Source organism: Pseudophryne corroboree, chromosome 8 (genome assembly GCF_028390025.1).
Source record: "Pseudophryne corroboree isolate aPseCor3 chromosome 8, aPseCor3.hap2, whole genome shotgun sequence".
NCBI lineage: Eukaryota > Metazoa > Chordata > Amphibia > Anura > Myobatrachidae > Pseudophryne > Pseudophryne corroboree.
Window position 1 is genome coordinate 467,303,556 of NC_086451.1, and position 25,309 is coordinate 467,328,864.

The following is a 25,309-nucleotide window of genomic DNA, read 5'->3' on the forward strand; positions in this document are numbered from 1 at the left end:
ATGTGCAAGCTGAATTGTATTACACATCCAACTAGCAATAGTCTGCTTAGAAGCAAGAGCACCCAGTTTGTTGGGTGCATACAGGATAACAGCAAGTCAGTTTTCCTGACTCCAGCCGTCCTGGAACATATTTTCAGGGCCCTGACAACATCTAGCAACTTGGAGTCCTCCAAGTCCCTAGTAGGTGCAAGGCACCACAATAAGCTGGTTCAGGTGAAACACTGACACCACCTTAGGGAGAGAACTGGGGACGCGTCCGCAGCTCTGCCCTGTCCGAATGGACAAACAGATATGGGCTTTTTTGAGAAAAAACCACCAATTTGACACTCACCTGGTCCAGGCCAGGGCCAAGAGCATGGTCACTTTTCATGTGAGATGCTTCAAATCCACAGATTTGACTGGTTTTAAACCAATGTGATTTGAGGAATCCCAGAACTACGTTGAGATCCCACAGTGCCACTGGAGGCACAAAAAGGGGGTTGTATATGCAATACTCCCTTGACAAACTTCTGGACTTCAGGAACTGAAACCAATTCTTTCTGGAAGAAAATCGACAGGGCCGAAATTTGAACCTTAATGGACCCCAATTTGAGGCCCATAGACACTCCTGTTTGCAGGAAATGCAGGAAACGACCGAGTTGAAATTTCTTTGTGGGGCCTTCCTGGCCTCACACCACGCAACATATTTTCGCCACATGTGGTGATAATGTTGTGCGGTCACCTCCTTTCTGGCTTTGACCAGGGTAGGAATGACCTCTTCCGGAATGCCTTTTTCCCTTAGGATCCGGCTTTCCACCGCCATGCCGACAAACGCAGCTGCGGTAAGTCTTGGAACAGACATGGTACTTGCTGAAGCAAGTCCCTTCTTAGCGGCAGAGGCCATAAGACCTCTGTAAGCATCTCTTGAAGTTCCGGGTACCAAGTCCTTCTTGGCCAATCCGGAGCCATGAGTATAGTTCTTACTCCTCTACGTCTTATAATTCTCAGCACCTTAGGTATGAGAAGCAGAGGAGGGAACACATACACCGACTGGTACACCCACGGTGTTACCAGAACGTCCACAGCTATTGCCTGAGGGTCTCTTGACCTGGCGCAATACCTGTCCCGTTTTTTGTTCAGACGGGACGCCATCATGTCCACCTTTGGTATTTCCCAACGGTTTACAATCATGTGGAAAAAACTTCCCGATGAAGTTTCCACTCTCCCGGGTGGAGGTCGTGCCTGCTGAGGAAGTCTGCTTCCCAGTTTCCATTCCCGGGATGAAACACTGCTGACAGTGCTATCACATGATTTTCCGCCCAGCGAAAAGTCCTTGCAGTTTTTGCCATTGCCCTCCTGCTTCTTGTGTCGCCCTGTCTGTTTACGTGGGCGACTGCCGTGATGTTTTTCCCACTGGATCAATACCGGCTGACCTTGAAGCAGAGGTCTTGCTAAGCTTAGAGCATTATAAATTTACCCTTAGCTCCAGAATATTTATGTGGAGAAAAATCTCCAGACTTGATCACACTCCCTGGAAATTTTTTCCTTGTGTGACTGCTCCCCAGCCTCTCGGGCTGGGCTCCGTGGTCACCAGCATCCAATCCTGAATGCCGAATCTGCGGCCCTCTAGAAGATGAGCACTCTATAACCACCACAGGAGACACACCCTTGTCCTTGGATATAGGGTTATCCGCTGATGCATCTGAAGATGCGATCCGGATCATTTGTCCAGCAGATCCCACTGAAAAGTTCTTGCGTGAAATCTGCCGAATGGAATTGCTTCGTAGGAAGCCACCATTTTTACCAGGACCCTTGTGCAATGATGCACTGTTTTTAGGAGGTTCCTGACTAGCTCGGATAACTCCCTGGCTTTCTCTTCCGGGAGAAACACCTTTTTCTGGACCGTGTCCAGAATCATCCCTAGGCACAGCAGACGTGTCGTCGGGATCAGCAGCGATTTTGGAATATTTAGAATCCACCCGTGCTGTTGTAGCAGTATCCTAGATAGTGCTACTCCGACCTCCAACTGTTCCCTGGACTATGCCCTTATCAGGAGATCGTCCAAGTAAGGGATAATTAATACGCCTTTTCTTCGAAGAAGAATCATCATTTCGGCCATTACCTTGGTAAAGACCCGGGGTGCCGTGGACAATCCAAACGGCAGCGTCTGAAACTGATAGTGACAGTTCTGCACCACGAACCTGAGGTACCCTTAGTGAGAAGGGCAAATTTGGGACATAGAGGTAAGCATCCCTGATGTCCCGGGACACTATATAGTCCCCTTCTTCCTGGTTCGTTATCACTGCTCTGAGTGACTCCATCTTGATTTGAACCTTTGTAAGTGTTCAAAATTTTTTTTTTTTTTTTTAGAATAAGTCTCACCTAGCCTTCTGGCTTCAGTACCACAATATAGTGTGGAATAATACCCCTTTTCTTGTAGTAGGAGGGGTAATTTAATTATCACCTGCTGGGAATACAGCTTGTGAATTTTTTCCCATACTGCCTCCTTGTCGGAGGGAGACCTTGGTAAAGCAGACTTCAGGAGCCTGCGAAGGGGAAACGTCTCGACATTCCAATTTGTACCCCTGGGATACTACTTGTAGGATCCAGGGGTCCTGTACGGTCTCAGCGCCATGCTGAGAACTTGTCAGAAGCGGTGGAACGCTTCTGTTCCTGGGAATGGGCTGCCTGCTGCAGTCTTCTTCCCTTTCCTCTATCCCTGGGCAGATATGATCTTATAGGGACGAAAGGACTGAGGCTGAAAAGACGATGTCTTTTTCTGCAGAGATGTGACCTAGGGTAAAAACGGTGGATTTTCCAGCAGTTGCCGTGGCCACCAGGTCCGATGGACCGACCCCAAATAACTCCTCTTCCTTTATACGGCAATACAACTTTGTGCCGTTTGGAATCTGCATCACCTGACCACTGTCGTGTCCATAACATCTTCTGGCAGTTATGGACATCGCATTTACTCTTGATGCCAGAGTGCAAATATCCCTCTGTGCATCTCGCATATATAGAAATGCATCCTTTAAATGCTCTATAGTCAATAAAATACTGTCCCTGTCAAGGGTATCAATATTTTTAGTCAGGGAATCCGACCAAGCCACCCCAGCTCTGCACATCCAGGCTGAGGCGATCGCTGGTCGCAGTATAACACCAGTATGTGTGTATATACTTTTTATGATATTTTCCAGCCTCCTGTCAGCTGGTCCTTGAGGACGGCCCTATCTATAGACGGTACCGCCACTTGTTTTGATAAGCGTGTGAGCGCCTTATCCACCCTAAGGGGTGTTTCCCAACTCGCCCTAACTTCTGGCGGGAAAGGGTATACCGCCCATAATTTTCTATCGGGGGGAACCCACGCATCATCACACACTTTATTTAATTTATCTGATTCAGGAAAAACTATGGTAGTTTTTTCACATCCCACATAATACCCTCTTTTGTGGTACTTGTAGTATCAGAAATATGTAACACCTCCTTCATTGCCTTTAACGTGTGGCCCTAATAAGGAATACGTTTGTTTATTCACCGTCGACACTGGACTCAGTGTCTCTGTCTGTGTCTGTGTCGACCGACTAAAGTAAACGGGCGTTTTAAAAACCCCTGACGGTGTTTTTGAGACGTCTGGACCGGTACTATTGTTTGTCGGCCGTCTCATGTCGTCAACCGACCTTGCAGCGTGTTGACATTATCACGTAATTCCCTAAATAAGCCATCCATTCCGGTGTCGACTCCCTAGAGAGTGACATCACCATTACAGGCAATTGCTCCGCCTCCTCACCAACATCGTCCTCCTACATGTCGACACACACGTACCGACACACAGCACACACACAGGGAATGCTCTGATAGAGGACAGGACCCACTAGCCCTTTGGAGAGACAGAGGGAGAGTTTGCCAGCACACACCAAAAACGCTATAATTATATAGGGACAACCTTATATAAGTGTTTTCCCTTATAGCATCTTTTTTATATATTTCTAACGCCAAATTAGTGCCCCCCCTCTCTGTTTTAACCCTGTTTCTGTAGTGCAGTGCAGGGGAGAGTCTGGGAGCCTTCCCTCCAGCCTTTCTGTGAGGGAAAATGGCGCTGTGTGCTGAGGAGATAGGCCCCGCCCCTTTTTCGGCGGCCTCGTCTCCCGCTCTTAACGGATTCTGGCAGGGGTTAAATATCTCCATATAGCCTCCGGAGGCTATATGTGAGGTATTTTTAGCCAAAATAGGTATTCATTTGCCTCCCAGGGCGCCCCCCTCCCAGCGCCCTGCACCCTCAGTGACTGCCGTGTGAAGTGTGCTGAGAGGAAAATGGCGCACAGCTGCAGTGCTGTGCGCTACCTTTAGAAGACTGAGGAGTCTTCTGCCGCCGATTCTGGACCTCTTCTTACTTCAGCATCTGCAAGGGGGCCGGCGGCAAGGCTCCGGTGACCATCCAGGCTGTACCTGTGATCGTCCCTCTGGAGCTGATGTCCAGTAGCCAAGAAGCCAATCCATCCTGCACGCAGGTGAGTTCACTTCTTCTCCCCTAAGTCCCTCGTTGCAGTGATCCTGTTGCCAGCAGGACTCACTGTAAAATAAAAAACCTAAGCTAAACTTTTCTAAGCAGCTCTTTAGGAGAGCCACCTAGATTGCACCCTTCTCGGCCGGGCACAAAAATCTAACTGGCTTGGAGGAGGGTCATAGGGGGAGGAGCCAGTGCACACCACCTGATCGGAAAGCTTTACTTTTGTGCCCTGTCTCCTGCGGAGCCGCTATTCCCCATGGTCCTTTCAGGAACCCCAGCATCCACTAGGACGATAGAGAAATATAGTATTAATGGCACTATACTGGGAACAACTGAGGAGGAAAGGGATCTAGGAGTCACTATCTCAGGTGACATAAAGGATAAATATAGTAGTAATGGCACTATACTGGAAACTACTGAGGAGGAAAGGGATCTAGGAGTCACTATTTCAGGTGACATAAAGGATAAATATAGTATTAATGGCACTATACTGGAAACTACTGAGGAGGAAAGGGATCTAGGAGTCACTTTTTCAGGTGACATAAAGGATAAATATAGTATTAATGGCACTATACTGGAAACTACTGAGGAGGAAAGGGATCTAGGAGTCACTATCTCAGGTGACATAAAGGATAAATATAGTATAATGGCACTATACTGGGAACTACTGAGGAGGAAAGGGATCTAGGAGTCACTATCTCAGGTGACATAAAGGATAAATACAGTATTAATGGCACTATACTGGAAACTACTGAGGAGGAAAGGGATCTAGGAGTCACTATCTCAGGTGACATAAAGGCAGGTAAGCAATGTAACACAGCAATGAGGAAGGCTAGTCAGATGCTTGGTGCATTGGGAGAGGAATCAGCAGCAGAAAGAAAGAAGTAATAATGCCGCTGTATAAGTCATTGGTACGGCCTCATCTAGAATACTGTGTTAAATTCTGGAGGCCATATCTTCAGAAGGATATTAATACATTAGAGACTGTACAAAGAAGGGCAACTAAAATGGTGCATGGCCTACATCACACAACATACCCAGAAAGACTAAGAAATCTCACTATGTATAGTGTGGGGCAGAGAAGGGAAAGGGGGGACATGATAGAGACTGTCACATATATCAGGGGTTTTAACAAAATCCAGGAGGGAAACATTCTCCAAATGAAGAGAAGCAATAGGACACGATTACATGCACTGAGGCTGGAGGGGGGGAGGTTCAGGAGAAATATGAGGAAAAATTACTTCACGAAAGGGTAGTGGACAAGTGGAATAGCCTCCCATCAGAGGTGGTAGAGGCTAAGACAGTTGAGTAATTTATACATGCATGGGATAGACATAAGGATATCCTGACAAAGAAATAAGGATCAAATAAGGTTTGATGTAAAAATTTGGTAGGGGCAGACTAGATGGGCCAAGTGGTTTTTATCTGCCGTCAAAGTCTATGTTTCTATATGTTACATTATAATGCACAGGACTATGGTGTATTCTCTACAGTGCATTGCTGTTATTAATCTGGTCTACTGTCATGCATGCACTAGCAGTATTTATTATATATAGTTATCAAGGGGCCCAGACCATGCACTAATGGTTATCCAAGCCTCTAAGCATGGGCCCCTACCATTATATTTCCCAGTGGGCCCTGCATGCCCCAGTCCGACGCTGTATTTGCTTGTGGTACAGCTTTTTTTTTTTTCAGTTCATCCTATACATTAAAGGATTGCGGAGGGCTATGGGGGTCATTCCGAGTTGATTGCTAGCTGCCGTTGTTCGCAGCATAGCGATCAGGCTAAAAATCGACATTTCGGCTCATGCGTATGCACCGCAATGCGCAGGTGTGTCGTACGGGTACAATGAGCATCGTGGTTTTGCACAGACTCTTACGAAGAGTCCAGTCGCACGGCCGAACGCAGGAAGATTGACATGAAGTGGGCGTTTCTGGGTGTCAACTGACCGTTTTCAGGGAGTGCTTTGAAAAACGCAGGTGTGCCAGGAAAAACGCAGGTGTGCCAGGAAAAACGCAGGCGTGGCAGAAAAAATGCAGGCGTGGCATCCCTCCGTTGTTAGAATCAACGCACATGAAGAGTAACTACAGGGCTGGTCTTGTTTTGCACAAAAAGATTTTGCAGGCGCTCTGCTGCACAAGCGTTCGCACTTCTGCAAAGCGAAAATACACTCCCCGGTGGGCGGTGACAATGCGTTTGCACGGCTGCTAAAAACTGCTAGCGAGCGATCAACTCGGAATGACCTCCAATTTGCAGTGAGATAGCGTTTTCTTGTGAACGCTTTCCCATACATATTTCCTTGCAGAATCCCAATACACAACTTTTGCAACAGAACACGTGCCCTCTTATTACTTTTCCTGTTATCGCCCTCTCAGGATTATCATCTTATATTTATAAATCAGCCCATAAGTCTTATATGGAGGAATTCCTTTCTGCAGGAAGTTCCGCGGGGCAACACCGCAATGCCCAACTGCGCACATATCAGCCAATTGCTGTAGTGTTGACATCTCGAGTTTCCCTCCGACCTTTATTGGGTGTAAGGGAAAACGTATGCTGTTGGCAGGACATGTACTGTTCCAGGAAGGCACATTGCATCGATGTCGGTAACTGAATCCCCCCCATATATGCACAGAAACACTTATTTTGAATATAATTCTTATTGTTATTATATTTATGTGTCCTCATGTGTCTTTCCTCAATATGCCATGCAGCGCAAGGTGCCGTCAGCTCCTGTGTAACGCTGCTCAGCATCTTTTTTTGCCGACACTTGTCTATCTGTGTGTGACTGAGTCTGTATATGGAGCACAAATGATAAAAGTTCTGTCATTCTGCGCACAACATCCACACAGTGCAGGAAACGTTGGAAGGCTGTTCAGCAGCACCCGGAGCTCTGGGCATGCCCCCTGCATGACGGAAACATCACACAAAGGGGGTATGGACCCGAGATCACGCCCCCTTTCAAACGCACGCTGGGATCTTGTCGTTGGGGGTCATTCTGACCCATTTGCACGCAGCGGTTCTTCCCTGCGGTCTGAATGGGCTGGGACTGCGGCTGCGCGGTGCCCGCAATGCGCATGCGTGTCATTGCCTGGCGACAGTCGTTGTCGGGCAGCGACACCACCAGCGATGAAAGTGATCGCAGCGGCGATCGCAAGACTATTGACGGCGGGGAGGCGTTCTGGGGCGTCTTCTCACCGTTTTGCAGGCGTGGAGATCTGAACGCAGGCGTGACCAGGCGTTTGGAGGGCAGATGTCTGACGTCAATCCCGGGACCTTCGTTGCTGGATCCGTCGCACAGGGTAAGTAGGTCTGACCCTGGTCTTGTTTTGCAGGAAACTTTTTTAGCATAGCAGGGCTGCACCAGCGATCGCAGCCCTGCTATGCTAAAATACACTCCCCCATAGGCGGCGTCAGGTTGATCACTAACCCGAATGAGGATTTGACATCCGGTGGAGACGTAGGCTGCAGGGGGGCGGGGAGGGAGTTCTCTTAAATGAATATATTGAAATAAATGATAAATCCTGCCTATATTGCATTAAATGTGCAGCACCAGTCTGGTGCTATCAGGGAGACAGAACCCTCATGATTCTGGTCCAGCGTGGAGCAGCAGACGCCTCTGTGCACATCAATGGAAGCAAATGGCGGCAGTCTCTCCTAATAGCCTTATAGCGCAGATCTGACACGCCTTTGGAGTTGGCACATCTAGGAGAATGCTAACAGGACTGATTTGCAACCTGGATAATTAGAGGAACAGTGGCGGATCGTAAATGGATTAAAAGGGAGAACGTGAATAATGAATTGATGTAGCCAGACCGCACGCTTTAAAAGAGAGATGACAAAGAGAAAAGCCTTTAATGTTAGGATAAGTAACTGTCAGAGCGCTGACTTTGATAAGCCGTTATCTCTTTACATGATGAAATACAAGGTGCTAAAAAGGGAAAGTGCAACGTATAAAAAAGTTATAATAAAGTCATGCGTACTTCTTCATTTCACGTGTCGGTACATTACATGAAGCGACGCCAGCATACAACAGATGGGTCATCAATATTCATTACATATATATATATATATATATATATATATATATATATATATATGACACATTGAGGTACAGCTTATAGCATCATACAGTATCTGTGTCTGACTGCCAGCTCACTCCTTGTGTTATGGCGGCAGATGTTTCGGAAAATAAAATATACAGCGACGTCCTCTGCTCCGTATGGGTCGCCCCAAACTGAACATTCTGCGTTTTTTAAAAATACTTTCCCTGAGTTTAAGGAAACTGTTATGTGTCCCCCTTTGCCCTATTCTTTCCAAATGCTGTCCCTGCCATGATCAGGTTTATCCCCCTCTTCCCCCGCTCCACCTCCGCCAGAGCAGCTGTGATCAATTTACCCTCCACTGGGGCATTTAGAAAGTGATAGTGACTGCGGGCTGAAATGGCGCAGGTTCGCTTCTCTACTGGTTGGGAAGAGGGAGCCAAAAGTGGATGCGGTTGTTTTTTAATTTTGTTTCTATATGTACTAATGTACTGTCTGTATTAGTCTGTACTTACTGTATGTTTCTTGTTGCCAGTGGTGTCTCTTTGTACAGCGCTATGGAACCCTTGTGGCGCCATAGAAATAAAAGATAGTGATAATAGTGAAAAGTAGACACATACAGTTGTTATAAGAGTCTTGGCTTTGGAGGGAATTTCCAGATGTAATTAAGATAGAGGCAGCCATTAATGTGGAGAGGGATAGTTGATGAAGAACAGCCGCTTAGTGGGAAGGAAGTCCTTGCAGTCTCCCTATGAACGGGTGTCCAGGGAGTCAGGGAGAGATGTGTCGGCAGTCGGCTTCTCCAACAGAACACGCAGTGTGCCGCAGAGAAGGCCAGCGACCAAATTCAAAAGGCAGCTGCCACTTTTGGTCGCCTGTCTGCAAGCCGCGATTGGCTCGCGGACAGAACCAAATGTAAACACCCACCGCTTGACTAGGGAGTGCCGGTCACCGATTGGTCCTGCTGATGACATATCTCTACAGGGTCTCCAGGCTAGATGGCTGTACATGGTTAGGTCAGCATAGAGGGCAACCGTACGGAGGTTTTTGGTGGCCATAACTGGGGTCAGGTGCAAGGATGGCACTGGTCACACCCAGGCAGTCATCCTGGCTGGCTCTTCCCCTGTCACATACTTTTAAGTCTATATACTGGTTGTAGCTCAGTATCTCTGATGTTTCCTGCAGGCAGACGCCCCCTGCACATGCAATGTTTGTGTAAGACAGTTACCAAGTGCCTGAATAATAATGGGGTGGATGGAACTAGAGCTACCCCGGGCCTCCACATAAAAATAGGCCCATTATCATGACAGCTTGCTGATAACCAGTCACCAGTTGGCCACACGGTCGGACATAAATCATAAGTATTAAAAATCTGTTTCTATTTTCCTCACAAATTATGAAATTTCTATACTTTTACATATTTATGGAGATATTGGGGCTGATAGGGACACATGGAACTGGCCACACCCACACAGCACTGGCCACACCCAAAGGGCACTGGCACATCCATACAGTACTGGTCAGACCTACATGGTACTGGCCACACCCATGTGGCACTGTCCACACTCATATGGCACTGGTCACACCCAGGGCTGGTTCTAGCCCTTGTGGTGCCCTGGGCGAAAATAGGGTCTTGGCTTCATAAAGGGGTGTGGTCAATGTGCCTCCAGTAGTATTGCCCCCGTTTGTGCCCCCAGTAGCGTTGCCCCCGTTTGTGGCCCCAGTAGTAATGCCCCCGTTTGTGGCCCCAGTCATATTGCCCCCGTTTGTGGCCCCAGCCCAGTAGTACTGCCCCCGTTTGTGACCCCAGTAGTATTGCCCCCATTCGTGCCGCTTTAAAAAATAATAATAATAATAATACTTACCATCACCGCTCCTGATTCCCGACCGCTGCTGCCCTCCATCTCTGACCGCTGGCGCCGCTTCTCTGATCTATGGGAGAGACGTCATGCCGTCTTTCCCATAGCATCGCAGAGACGCTAGAGGTCAATTATGACCCCTAGAGTCTAAGTGCCGCTCCCACAATGCAGTGCGGTGCGCACAATGCAGTGCGGTGCGCACAGCAGTACCGGCACCGGGGGGGGGGGGGTGGTACCACCAGTAGCGGATCTTGCCAGGGCGGCGCCGCCCTCCGGAAGGCGGCACCCCGGGCAAAAGCATGCCCGTAGCAAGATCCGCTACTGGTCACACCCATATGGCACTAGTCACACCCACACATTGCTGGTCACACCCACACAGTGCTCTTCTCACGAATACAGCACTGGTTATACCCGCACAGTTCTGGCCACACCCACTCCACTGGCCACACCCACACATCGCTGGTCACAACTCCTTTGCTTCTCACAATAAGCCCTTTAACATTTTCATCCCCAGGCCCATTTTACCCTCAGTCTGCCTCACAGTTACCAACATTGTAAATTTTAATACATGATCTACAGAGAAACTCTCTTCATGATATGAAATACTTTTTTTCACAACTTCCTATACTATGCAATTCATACCTGCCTACTTTTCATGTCTCCTCTCTGAGGGGTCTATTTACTAAGCCTTGGAGATAAAGTACCAGCCAATCATCTCCTAACTGTCATTTTTCAAAGCCAGCCTGTGACATAGCAGTTAGGAGCTGATTGGTTGGTACTTTTTCTCAGCTGACTTTATCTCCATCCACGGCTTAGTAAATAGACCCCAGAGAGTAGAGGTCACTTGCTGATGGCCACTTGTGGGGGGCTCACATTTCATCAGGCCCTGTCCTGCCGCGTCAAAATACAGCGATTCACAAATCTGCAAGGAAGGGGCAGGGCTAAATTGTGATGTGTCATTTAGCCCCACCCCCTTCCTATGGACACTATGGTGGTCATTCCGAGTTGATCGCTCGCTAGCAGTTTTTAGCAGCCGTGCAAACGCTATGCCGCCGCTCACTGGGAGTGTATTTTAGCTTAGCAGAAGTGCGAATGAAAGGATCGCAGAGCGGCTACAAAGTTTTTCTGTGAAGTTTCAGAGTAGCTCCACACCTACTCAGCGCTTGCGATCACTTGACTGTTTATTTCCGGATTTGACGTCACAAACACGCCCTGCATTCGCCCAGCCACGCCTGCGTTTTTCCTGGCACGCATGCGTTTTTCTGCACACTCCTGAAAACGATCAGTTGACACCCAGAAACGCCCACTTCATGTCAGTCACTCTGCGGCCAGCAGTGCGACTGAAATGCATCACTAGACCCTGCGCAAAACGACATCGTTCGTTGTGCCTATACTTCGCGCAGAACTGCCGGTTTTTAGCCTGATCGCTGCGCTGCGAACAAATTCAGCTAGCGATCAGCTCGGAATGACCCCCACTGTCACTAACACAGTTTCCCAACTCAGGGGCAGCTTTAGTAAACTTTTTTTTCACTAAAATAATGTAAAAAAGGGTGTTTTCTGTTTTCACGCCCTTTTCACATTATTTTAGTTTCACTTGAATTTATTAAAGGGCATTTGGAGCAATTTTCGGGCAAGACTGCTCCCAACCCTTTTATTCATTTTTTTTTTTTAGTAACCCACATCGCATTCCCCATACTTATAATGGGAAATGAGATCTGGCCGAATTTACTAAAGTGTAAAAAAACACAGCAGTGTGGGGCTGATTCAGCTTCATTAGGAAAAGTGTGGAAATCGATATTGGGCGATTTACACACTTCCACGCATGCACGCACGCCTGCCTCAAGCATTCACAGTCTAAATGCCGGCAGAGGCGATGACCGGGTGTCTGCGCTGCATTTTATGGGCGCAATCGCAGCGTTTGGGGGGGCATGGTCCGGACAACAGAGGCGTGACCGGACCATTTTAGGGGCGTGCCGCGGCAGCTGCGTGACACCACACACAGCCGCTGTGACCCAAAACATGGTGGCCCTGCAACTGCCTTCGCAACTAGGCTGCGCAGGCAGGGTGCTACCCTAAAGATGTGAGCGCTTTGCTGTTTAGCAGGGGGGGAAGGGCCACAGTTACATCATCAAATAACTGCTCATTTCTCTCCTCATTAAACTTACGGAAACTTCCGCGGTGATAAGACAGAAGCAGAGAACTTTGGTCTCACATCTCACACAGATAACTTTCCGTGCGTGCGGAGAGAGAGAAAAAAGCCGCTCTACCCTTTGTGTGCGCGGGAAGGTAGAACTTTGATGAAGCTCCCGTTCCACATCTCCAGTATCCAGAAAGGCACCAAACACAACAAAGTAGATGAAACGCGTCTGATACTAGTTTGTTGTGTATATCGTGTTAATCTAATTAAAATGCCATTAACACACAACAAAGCTAGCCGGATTCTGTGATGCAGCTTTTTGTAGGACTGTAAGAAGTTTACAGAGTTCTGAAAGGAAACATTATACAATGTAACTGTGGGGTGAATCTGCTAACGGGGAGCAGCACGCTGAGATTAAACAGGATACATAATAAAATGATTAGATAATATTCTTCACTATACAAGGCATACTAGAAAACGGAGCTACGGGGGTTATAAGGGCTCGTAACGTACATAACAAATGAGTTATTTGTTTAAATAAAGTATAATTCTCCGGAGAGGTAACAGACACAGTATATGTATACAGGATCCTGCTACTATACTGGCGATCGGGATGCCGACGACGGAATCCCGACACTGGTCAGGAGACAGGCATCAGAATTCTGACATAGATCAAAATGCCAGGGTCAGGAACCCGACTGCCGCCATCTTGATCATAAGAATGCCAGGCCGGGTTAGGATCAGCCAGCGGGGGGAAGGCTAGGTTTAAGCTGCGGGGGGGCGGTTAGGGTTTGGCTGCAGCCGGGGGGTGGGGTTGAGTCAGGCTACATGGGGGAGGGAGGTTATGGTTAGGCACCACGAGGAGGTTTAGGATGTGAGAATGAGGACTACTGGGGAGGGTTAGGGTTAGGCTGCTGGGGGGGAGAGGGTAGGGTCAGACTGTGGGTAAGGGGACGAGGCTGAAGTTAGCTTCTAATTCACTTCTTATTCAGAAAATTGAGTTTTGCAAGGGTTAACTAGTCGTGGGCTACACATTTGACACCTGAAATCAAAAGAGGGTTGACACTTGCATATGACCCACTTGTATTTTTCCTGGTCCAACGCTGTTTTGGGCATGAAATACGTTGGCAAAGTGGGCACACACACACCATATTGTACCATTTTGAATAAGTAGCTGTAGTTTTGCAAGGGTTAACTAGTCTTGGGCCACAAATTTGACACCTGAAATCAACAGAGCGTTGTCACTTTGCCAGTGTTTTTCATGCCCAAAACAGCGTTGGGCCAGGCGAAATACAAGTGGGTCATATGCAAGTGTCCGACCTCTGTTTATTTCAGGTGTCAGATGTGTAGCCCATGACTAGTTAACCCTTGCAAAACTCAATTTTCTGTATAAGAAACTGGAGCTCGAATAAAAAGTGAATAAGAAGCTAACTTCAGCCTCGTGGGAAGGGGGGAGTTAGGCGTTAGTATACTTACCGTGAGGATGCTGTTGTTGGTATTCTGACCGACGCCATTCCAAACGCCGGGATCCCAAGACCAACCCATGTATACATACACACAGGGGTGCTGGAATGTTTTTAGGTTGGGGGGGGCGTAGAAAAATAGTATTTTGGCGCCCCTATGGTGATGGCCTCCTCTTCCTTTTTAGCCGCCCACCGCTGTGCGGATGAGCGCTTACCTCCAGATCCACGCGGGCAGCATCTCCTTTAAAAACAGTGTGCTACCGCAGGGTGCTGTGTCCTCCTATCTTCAGTTGTGTCCTAGCCACCGCCGGCTGTCTCTCCTTCACAGATGCATTACTGGGAGGAGGAGTGGCCAGGCTGGGACATCCTGGGACCATAGCCACGCCTCCTCCCCGTAATGCAACTATGAAGGAGAGACAGCCGTCGCGCTCTGAAAAAGGGGGCGTGGCCACTCAACAGGGGGCGTGTCCTTCAGTGTAGTTTTATCCCTTATACTATCTAGTAGTGGTGCTCCTTTCACATTGTAGCACACGGTAGGAGCCGAAATGCACATTATAGCACACGGTATGAGCAGAAATTCACATAATAGCACACCGAATGAGCCGAAATTCACATTATAGCACACTGAATGAGCTGAAATTCACATTATAGCACACGGTATGAGCCGAAATTCACATTATAGCACATGGTATGAGCCGAAATTCACATTCTAGCACGCTGAATGAGCCGAAATTCACATTGTAGCACACTGAATGAGCCGAAATTCACATTCTAGCACGCTGAATGAGCTGAAATTCACATTCTAGCACACTGAGTGAGCCAAAATTCACATTGTAGCACACTGAATGAGCCGAAATTCACATTCTAGCACGCTGAATGAGCCGAAATTCACATTCTAGCACGCTGAATGAGCTGAAATTCACATTCTAGCACACTGAATGAGCCGAAATGAGCCAAAATTCACATTCTAGCAGGCGGAATGAGCCGAAATTCACATTCTAGCACACTGAATGAGCCGAAATTCACATTCTAGCAGGATCATTGTAGCACACTGAATGAGCCGAAATTCACATTATAGCACACTGAGTGAGCCGAAATTCACATTGTAGCACACTGAATGAGCCGAAATTCACATTCTAGCACGCTGAATGAGCCGAAATTCACATTCTAGCTTGCTGAATGAGCCAAAATTCACATTCTAGCACGCTGAATGAGCCGAAATTCACATTCTAGCACACTGAATGAGCCGAAATTCACATTGTAGCACGCTGAATGAGCTGAAATTCACATTATAGCACACTGAATGAGCCGAAATTCACATTCTAGCACACGGTATGTGCCGAAATTCACATTGTAGCACACTGAATGAGCCGAAATTCACATTGTAGCACACTGAATGAGCCGAAATTCACATTCTAGCACACGGTATGTGCCGAAATTCACATTGTAGCACACTGAATGAGCCGAAATTCACATTGTAGCACGCTGAATGAGCCGAAATTCACATTCTAGCTTGCTGAATGAGCCAAAATGAGCCGAAATTCACATTCTAGCACGCTGAATGAGCCGAAATTCACATTCTAGCACACTGAATGAGCCGAAATTCACATTCTAGCACACGGCATGTGCCGAAATTCACATTGTAGCACACTGAATGAGCCGAAATTCACATTGTAGCACACTGAATGAGCCGAAATTCACATTACAGCACACGGTATTAAGTACTGTATACTTCTGTAATGCACTGTAAAGTCTCTCTGGGAGCTGACACTGTAATGCACAGCTGTGCACCTTCTGCAGGGCACACTCTGATGTGTAGCCTCTGACCTAGTTAAGGGTTTCCCTACTCCTCTGCCTTTCCAGCTGCACTCACCTTGACCCCCTTATCTCTTTCCTCAGTTTCCTTTATTTGCACCCTCAAAGTTCCTGATTCCCCCAGCCCCTCTATCTCACACTTCCCTCTGCATTCCCAGTCTTTTCTCATGCCCCCGGAGTCCCCTCTAGATTCAGCCAACAAGACACAGACTGCCTGCAAACCTGTATAAGAAGCAACCTTTAGAGAGAGACTTCCCTGTTCTCATATAATATGCCCAGGTGCTTTCTCTGAGTCTGTGAGATCCTCACTCCGTGTTCCAGCAGGGGTCAGAGGAGCATGTGACCGCTCTGCCAATCAGGGGCTCTTCTAATTTGCATGTGCCGAGCTCCTCCAATCACAGCTCGGCACATGCTATTCTGACCCTGTTGCTAAGATCAGGGAGGAGACTGATGCTCGGCACCGCAGTGAGATTGTGAGTTATAGTAGGGACTTCCCCTGCTGCTGCTGTTCCGTGCTCTCACACAGGGGCAGATTTATTAAGCTCGGTGAAGTGATAAAGTGGAAGGTGATAAAGGACCAGCCAATCAGATCCTAACTGCCATGTCACAGGCTGGGTTTGAAAAATGACAGTTAGGAGCTGACTGGCTGGTGTTTTATCACCTTCCACTTTATCACTTCACCAAGCTTAATAAATCTGCCCCACAGTGAGTCACACGATCGAACAGCGGGCTCCCATCCCTGTGCTGCCGGCGCCGCTGCTTGTCATGCAGTGTGTCAGGCGGCGCAGTGGTAGCCGGCAGCACAAGTAGCAGAGCGCCTTTGCAGACTGCTGAGCGGGTAGCGCCGGAGCCAAGCGCTCCCCTGCGCCTCTGTCATATTTGGGGGGGGGGGGGCAAGCTGCCCCCTTGCCCCCCCCATTCCGACGCCCCCCATTCCATACATCCCCTAGTGTTCTGTGTACCTCTACTTGCCTGATTATCAGATGAGACACCAATTCCAGATCCAGGGAACTAAATTTGGTCCCTACTTAGTAGGTCTGGGATGTGTAGTCATAATGTCCAAACCACACCACAATGTTACCAGTTATACGAGACACTGGCCCTCATTCCGAGTTGATCGCTTGCTTCCGTTTTTCGCAGCGCAGCGATCAGGTCACTACTGCACATGCGTATGCACCGCAGTGCGCACGCGCGGCATACGGGTACAAACAGCATTGTTGCTGTGCAATGCTTCTAGCGACTAATCCATTCGCACAGCCGATCGCAAGGAGATTGACAGGAAGAGGGCATTTATGGGTGTCAACTGACCGTTTTCTGGGAGTGGTAGGGAAAACGCAGGCGTGTCCAAGCGTTTGCAGGGCGGGTTCCTGACGTCAATTCCGGGACAGGACAGGATGAAGCGATCACAGCGGCTGAGTAAGTCCAGAGCTACTCAGAAACTGCACAAACTGTTTTTGTAGCGCTCGGCTGCACATGCGATCGCACACTTGCAAAGCGAAAATACACTCCCCTATAGGAGGTGACTATCTGATCGCAGCGCTGCAAGAAATAGCTAGCGAGCGATCAACTCGGAATGAGGGCCATTGTGCTATGTATTGGAGATTGTGTGGGGTTTTTAGATGTGGACGGAGGTGTTTTTCATGTCGCAAAGTACCAATTACAGTTACTTTGTGTAGGACCCATTGTGCGCATGCACGAACAGGTGTTGCGATGAATGTAGCAGGATGGCAGCAGACATGTCAGTGGTTGACACTCTGCTCCCATCTGGGGGGCGGGGAGGGAGCGACAACGGCCTCCGTTTGTGAAAACGAAGGTGTGTCACCGATGTTTAGGGGGAAGGAAGAGCCCAGTGATCTCTGTCGCAGGACGGAGATTTCCTGGCCTCTGCGACGGGCACCACTACTGCAGCAGGAGGCGTCTGCTTGTAATAGGTTCCTCCTGCTGAATCACCGTACAACGCTATCACTGCTGCTTCCAAGGAAGGTGATAGCACCTCCAGCCACATCTGCTTCAGGCCCTGAAGGTGCAGATGGATTGTTCCATCTGTTGATGATTACTTCTTTACGTGAAATGGTCATTTCTGGGCGTTAACTGTGCAGACACCGAGCAGTTGCATGGAACTGAGAGTGTCCTGGGGGTGCGGAGACACGCCAGTCTTTCGTGCACGCTGTTAGTGTGCAGACGGAGATGAGACGCCTGTTTCAGACTGATCTTTGGCACCAAGCATGGGGTGTGTATAAGTCCCATCACTAATGATGGTGACAGCGGACGGAAAACCAGCGGGTGGTGCGAAACCTGCGCATGTAGATAGGCGGTTACTCACATAAACGGCTGGCACACGTATTGGCATAACACGGTACGTAGGCTGCAGAGTCATCGGACATACAGCAGCACTGCAGAATATTGCTCGAAATAAAGACAGAACTTAGAACAAACAGTTCTTCCTCCCAGATTCAGCCGTCTCCATCCTGCTCTGATCTGAGAGGCTCTCGGCGCTAATCGCCGCAAGACGAGGGGGAGTTTCAGTCAATTTTTATTACCTACTGTCCTTGAGCCTTAATGGACGGGGACTGACTGGAGTGCTGGACGCGAGCACGTTTTCTGCTGAAATGTTTATTTCTTCGTATTTAGAATGGTAATTGCACATCCAAACACCAACACTACCCGGATACAGAGTCTGTATGGGGAGAAGAGGAGAAGAGGGAGCATAACTGTAATTAGTCTCTAAAGGTCATGGTGCCCCAGGGGCCAGCTCACGTCACACTCGTGGAATAAAGTCCAAGGTTACATCCAAGATAAAAAAAGTAATCAGTTATAAACACTTTCACATGATAGATAGATAGATAGATAGATAGATAGATAGAAAGATAGATAGATAGATAGATAGATAGATAGATAGAGGGAGGGAGGCAGAGAAGCTGGCATTGACAGGGAAGGAGAAACACTGGTACAGACGGGTAGGAGGGAGGCTGGTGAAGAAAATGACTTACAGAGAATGTAGAGTAGACAGGGGCTGGCAGAGTGTCTTGGGTAGATAGAGACGGGCAGAGCAGCTGGGGCAGACTGAGGAAAGGCAAACAGGCTAGCGGAGACAGAGGCAGGGTGGAGAGGCTGGTAACACAAACAGGGAAAGGGCACAGATCTTGGCACAGATCTTGGCACAGACAGGGTAAGGGCACTAAGGCTCGCACAGGCAGGGGATGAGCGCAGAGGCTGACACAGGCAGTGAAGGGCAGGGGGGATTGTATAACAGGGAAGGAAAGAGTATGGCAAAGATAAGGATGGAAAGACAGACTGTTATAGACAGGGACATGCATTAACGCTCTCCCCAAATCACATAACAGGGCACCGCCACATGCCACTATTCCCCCACCTACAGCACCACACCCCTTCTTGGCATAGGCTGAAAGGTGGCAACACAGGTACCCTGGGCACAGATTCTCAGGGGGATATCCAATTATCACTGTTAAAACACTGGGTCCAAAAAACAGCCGTATTCGGCCGTTTATCAGACTTTTTTCCGATGTTTCACCTATTTATTTAATTTTTTTTACAGGCTATCCAGATAGATCTCCTGTAAAAAAAAAAAAAAAACCTTTATCCGGAAAACAAACAAGTTCAGTGAAACCTGTGTGTTTTCGGGTGATACAGCTCAGTTTTCGGACGAAAACGGGGCTGTTTCCGGGGATTCTGCGGCACGTGCCGGCTTATCAGGGCTAATTAGATAGCCCCCAGCGGGACTATTAGCCCCGGTAAAAACCGGGGCTAATTGGATATCCCCCTCAATGAGCAAATTTCAGCAGAAACCCTGCAATATTGCAAAGGGAGAATAGAGGAGATCACTGTTGTGTATGATGTGTGTGCAGGTGTTGATGTTGCAGAGTTACAGTATGTAGGCAGATATCAGCGGACGACTCAAACTATGAACAGTTCAGTTACTTAACCAGTGGTGTTGGTTTATTGATAGCTAGCAGGTCCAGCCGTACTCACTGTTACAAGTAGACTGGTGAGGAAGCGCAGCTTGAACGGAGTGGGGTTTCATACTGCTTACCAGCCAATGAATGTATACTGCAGACAGGTAGCCCTACAGGGATGCTGGAACAGCTTTGCAGATTGCAGGTAATCTGTCTGGAGGTGAGCAGGAGAGTTATGCCTCCCACCATGTCACACTGTACAGTCTCACACAGTCTAAAGACAAGTTGCACATTGTCACGAACCTCGGGCAGCGGCGACCGCGCTTGTCCCTGCGGGTGGCCTGGTCTGCCCGGCGCCTCTCTTCCCCTGTCAGTCTCCGGCTTCAGCGGCGGGTCGGCGCTGCTCTCCGGCGGCTTCCCGGAAGCAAGGGCGCCGCCATCACAAGCAAGGGCAAGGAGGCGGAGCAGGTCTGACGTCACCTGCCTGCTCCGCCAATCAGGCTAGGGCGGGGAATTTAAAATCAGATACCAGGCAGAGATCCGATGCCTGAGTATCTTCGTTTCTCCTGTGGAAGCTATGATCCAGAGCTCCCTCGTCCCTGCAAGCATCCTGTGCTTCCAAGCATCCTGTCCCTGCAAGCATCCTGTGCTTCCAAGCATCCTGTCCCTGCAAGCATCCTGTGCCTACAAGCAACCTGTGCTTCCAAGCATCCTGTGCCTACAAGCACCTCCGTGCCTCCAGTTACCTCCGTGTCTCCAAGCACCTCGTGCCTCCAAGCACCTCCGTGCCTCCAAGCACCTCCGTGCCTCCAAGCACCTCGTGCCTCCAAGCACCTCGTGCCTCCAAGCACCTCCGCGCCTCAAGCACCTCCGTGCCTCCAGTTACCTCCGTGCCTCCAGTTACCTCCGTGCCTCCAGTTACCTCCGTGCCTCCAAGCACCTCCGTGCCTCCAAGCACCTCGTGCCTCCAAGCACCTCGTGCCTCCAAGCACCTCCGCGCCTCAAGCACCTCCGTGCCTCCAGTTACCTCCGTGCCTCCAGTTACCTCCGTGCCTCCAGTTACCTCCGTGCCTCCAAGCACCTCCGTGCCTCCAAGCACCTCGTGCCTCCAAGCACCCCGTGCCTCCAAGCACCTCCGCGCCTCAAAGCACCTCCGTGCCTCCAGTTACCTCCGTGTCTCCAAGCACCTCGTGCCTCCAAGCACCTCGTCCCTCCAAACACCTCGGTGTCTCCAAACACCTCCGTGCCTCCAAGCACCTCCGTGCCTCCAAACACCTCCGTGCCTCCAAGGGTCTCCCAGCACTCCCTGTACTCCCAGTACCTCAGTGCCTTCAATACCACAGTGTCTCCAATATCTCAGTACCCCAGCCTTCATTATTTCTACAAGTCTTGTCTTACAGGAGACCTACAAGAATTCCTCTGGGCCTCCCGCCTGCCGTCTTAGTTCTGCATGAGGAAGACCTACATCCGGCCATCTCTACTACGACCCAGTGGCGGTTCCTCTTCCCGGTCATCGGAAGAAGCCCCGAGTCCACAACACTCCCAAACCAGGTCAGTGATAGTATACTCAGGTCACATGGACTCGGGGGATCGGAACACGGACTCTAGTGCCATCCAGAACCTGGCTTCTCGAGTGCAAAGTCAGGAAGCAGCACAAGGTCAGGTGATGCAGTACCTCCAGCAGTTGTCCGGGCGTCTGGATCAGATTCAGGCGTCTCTGGCCTCAGTAATTCCGGCTCCTGTTCCAGCAGTCGCACCAGTTGCCGTTGCCAGCAATGTTCAACCATCGGCCGGTGTCACTCCACGCCTTCAGTTGCCTACTCCGTCCCGCTATAATGGGAATCCCAAAAATTGTCGTGGTTTCTTGAACCAGTGCGAGGTACATTTCGAGCTACTTGCACACAACTTTCCTACAGACCGGTCCAAGGTAGCATATATTATTTCTCTGTTGGAAGGTTCTGCTTTGGATTGGGTGTCTCCATTATGGGAACGATCTGATCCCATGGTTTCCAACTACACCAACTTCATCTCGTCCTTTCGAAGGATTTTCGACGAGCCCGGCAGAATGACCACTGCTTCTTCCGATTTGCTCCGTGTTCGGCAGGGCGCCCGTTCCGTGGGCCAGTACGTGGTTCATTTCCAGACCATTGCTTCCGAACTACGCTGGAATAATGATGCCCTGAGAGCTGCCTTCTGGAACGGTCTTTCCGACCGGCTGAAAGACGAGCTGGTTACTAGAGATCTGCCGGATCCATTAGAAGATTTGATTTCCCTTTGCGTCAAGGTGGATCTTCGGATGCAGGAGCGTGGAAGAGAACGTAACCGTTCGGATCGTTCCAGGTTCCGGAATCCTACTCCTAGGCCGGTGGCCTCACCTAGCTCAGATGAGCCCATGCAAATTAACCGCTCCCGACTGTCTCCGGAAGAACGACAGCGTCGTCGTGAGGGTAAACTCTGCCTTTACTGTGGAGCCGCAGATCATTTTCTTAAATCTTGTAAAGTCCGTCCGGGAAACGGGCAGACCTAGCTTGTTCCGGAGGAGTCAAGCTGGGAGTTACGACAAAAGCTTCTCCAACTTCGGACTGCTTGCTTCCAGTAACTCTAGTCTCCAATTCAGTCTCCAGGTCTTGTGAAGCCCTATTGGATTCCGGAGCTGCAGGGAACTTCGTTTCTTCCTTCTGTGCCCAAAGTTTGGGTTTAAAGTTACGGCCTATCGAGCGGCCAATTTCACTGACGGCTATCAACGGGACTAGAATTTCCAAAGGTCTCATAATGTGGCGCACGGGGCCAGTTAAGCTGCGGGTCGGGGCTCTACATCAGGAAGATTTGGAACTCTTGGTAATCCCAGAAATGCCCCATGATCTGGTTCTTGGAATGCCTTGGCTGAAAAGTCATAACCCCCACATCGATTGGAAGTCGTCACAAATTCTGTCCTGGAGTTCCTTTTGTCACACTAATTGTCTTACTCCTGTTTGTCCGCTCCGTGTTACCTCCAAAACGGATGAAGAGCACATTCCGGAGGCATATCAAGGGTACAAGGACGTATTTTCGGAACAAGCTGCTGACCTGTTACCACCTCACAGGCCTTGGGACTGCCCTATTGACCTTGTCCCAGGGAAGACGCCACCTCGTGGTCGCACATATCCTCTGTCTCTTCCCGAGACTCAAGCCATGTCGGAGTATATTAAGTCCAATATGCTCAAGGGATTCATTCGCCCCTCTTCCTCCCCTGCTGGTGCAGGCTTCTTTTTCGTGAAGAAAAAGGACGGGGGGTTGAGACCATGCATCGACTACCGCGGCCTAAACGACATTACTATTAAGAATAAATACCCCTTGCCACTAATCACAGAGTTATTTGATAGGGTTCGTGGTGCCCGCATTTTTTCAAAACTCGACTTGAGAGGAGCTTATAATCTTATACGCATCCGAGAGGGGGATGAATGGAAGACTGCCTTTAATACCCGAGATGGGCATTACGAATACTTGGTGATGCCGTTTGGTCTTAGTAATGCTCCCGCGGTTTTCCAGGGATTCGTCAACGAAATCTTTCGTGATATGCTGTATCAGAGCGTTGTGGTATATCTGGACGACATACTGATTTTTTCCAAGAATCTTGTCGAACACAGGACTCAAGTCAAAGAGGTGCTACACCGTTTACAAGAGAATCATCTCTACGCCAAGCTTTCCAAATGTACCTTTGAAGTAACATCTATTCCGTTCCTCGGTTATGTCATCTCGGGGACGGAGCTTCGCATGGATCCGGAAAAGTTGTCGGCCATTCGTGATTGGACTCAGCCTCTTTCCCTGAAAGCAATACAAAGGTTCCTGGGCTTTGCGAACTACTACAGGAAATTCATTAAAGGTTTCTCCACCATTGTTGCACCCATTACTGCCCTGACGAGAAAGGGTTCTAATCCTAGTTTGTGGCCTCCGGAAGCCATTGTAGCTTTTTCTCGCTTAAAGTTAGCTTTCACGACGGCTCCAGTTCTCCAACAACCAAATTTCGAGGAACCCTTCTTCTTAGAAGTTGATGCATCTTCAGTCGGGGTGGGGGCTGTCCTCTCCCAGCATTCCTCTGATAAGAAATTACATCCGTGTGGCTTCCACTCTCGTAAATTCTCTCCAGCCGAACGAAATTACTCTATTGGAGACCAGGAACTCTTGGCAATCAAATCTGCCTTGGAAGAATGGAGATATCTTCTAGAAGGGGCTAAACATGTGTTTACCATCTACACGGATCACAAGAATTTACTGTACATCAAATCCGCACAATGTTTGAATCCTCGCCAGGCGAGATGGGCACTTTTCTTTTCCCGATTCTCGTTCATTATCAAGTACCGTGCCGGGACTCTCAATATTAAAGCAGATGCGCTTTCCCGTTCACAGGTTCCCACAGACGAGGATGAACCTCCGGAGCGGGGTTTAATTCTGAATCCAGTTTCTGTCTCTGCTGCTTTAACTACTCCAGCTCCTCCTCCTGGAAGAATGTCCGTACCAGCTAGATTCCGCCCAGGAATACTACGGTGGGTCCATAACTCCAAGTTTTCCGGTCATCCCGGCGCTCAGAAGATGTACAAGTTTCTGCAAAGGTCTTACTGGTGGAACACCATGAGGAAGGATGTACAAGATTGCGTTAATTCATGTCCCCAATGTACACAACATAAATCTCCTCGTCTGCGTCCTGCAGGGTTACTTCGTCCTCTGCCTATCCCTGTGAGACCCTGGACTCACATTTCCATGGACTTCATCACTGACTTGCCCTGTTCCAAGGGTTGCAACACCGTTTGGGTTATCGTTGACCGTTTTTCGAAGATGGCACACTTTGTGCCCTTGACTGGTCTTCCGACAGCACCGAAACTGGCTCTATTGTTTATCCGAGAACATTTTCGTTTGCATGGGTTGCCACAAGAGATTGTTTCTGACCGTGGAGTACAGTTCACCGCCAGGTTTTGGAAAGCCCTTTGTTCAACTCTACACATTAAACTTAAGTTTTCGTCGGCTTATCATCCCCAAACAAATGGACAAACGGAACGAGTCAATCAAGATCTAGAGACTTTTCTTCGGTTGTATCTCTCTCCTTCACAGGACAACTGGGTGGAGTTGTTGCCTTGGGCGGAGTTTGCCCATAACCATTTGTTTCATTCTTCCACTGGGGAATCACCATTTTTCGTCAACTACGGGTTCCATCCCCGTGTTCCGGAATTTCCAAGCCTTCCGATAATAGAGGTTCCTGCTGTAGCGTCCACTCTACGACACTTTGGACAAATTTGGAGAAAGGTTCATGCTAATCTTAAGCAGGTTTCTGTTCGGTACAAGTTCTTTGCAGATAAGAAACGGCAAGCCGCACCTCAATATAAAGTTGGGGACAGGGTATGGCTGTCCACACGGAATCTCCGGTTGAAGGTGCCCACCATGAAATTCGCTCCAAGGTTCATCGGTCCTTACCCTGTGCTACAAGTCTTAAATCCTGTGGTCTGTAAACTGGGTTTGCCTGCCCATCTTCGCATACCTAACGCCTTCCATGTTTCTCTACTCCGTCCCCTCATACTGAATCGATTCCACTCAGCACTCCCAAGGCCAACGTCCGTAGTGGC

The 25,309-nt window shown here is 49.0% G+C and overlaps 1 protein-coding gene and 1 long non-coding RNA gene across 3 annotated transcripts in view; one reads left to right on the plus strand and one right to left on the minus strand.

Annotated features, from left to right (window-relative positions):
* Positions 1-16,149, minus strand: part of LOC134949644 (uncharacterized) — a 143,861-nt gene extending 127,712 nt beyond the window's left edge. For both annotated transcript variants that reach the window (XR_010183185.1, XR_010183184.1), the window contains exon 1: positions 16,024-16,149. This is a non-coding gene — a long non-coding RNA (uncharacterized LOC134949644). The remainder of the gene's footprint in view (positions 1-16,023) is intronic.
* TNMD (tenomodulin) overlaps positions 1-25,309 on the plus strand; it is a 165,629-nt gene that overhangs the window by 128,096 nt on the left and 12,224 nt on the right. The window lies entirely within an intron of this gene.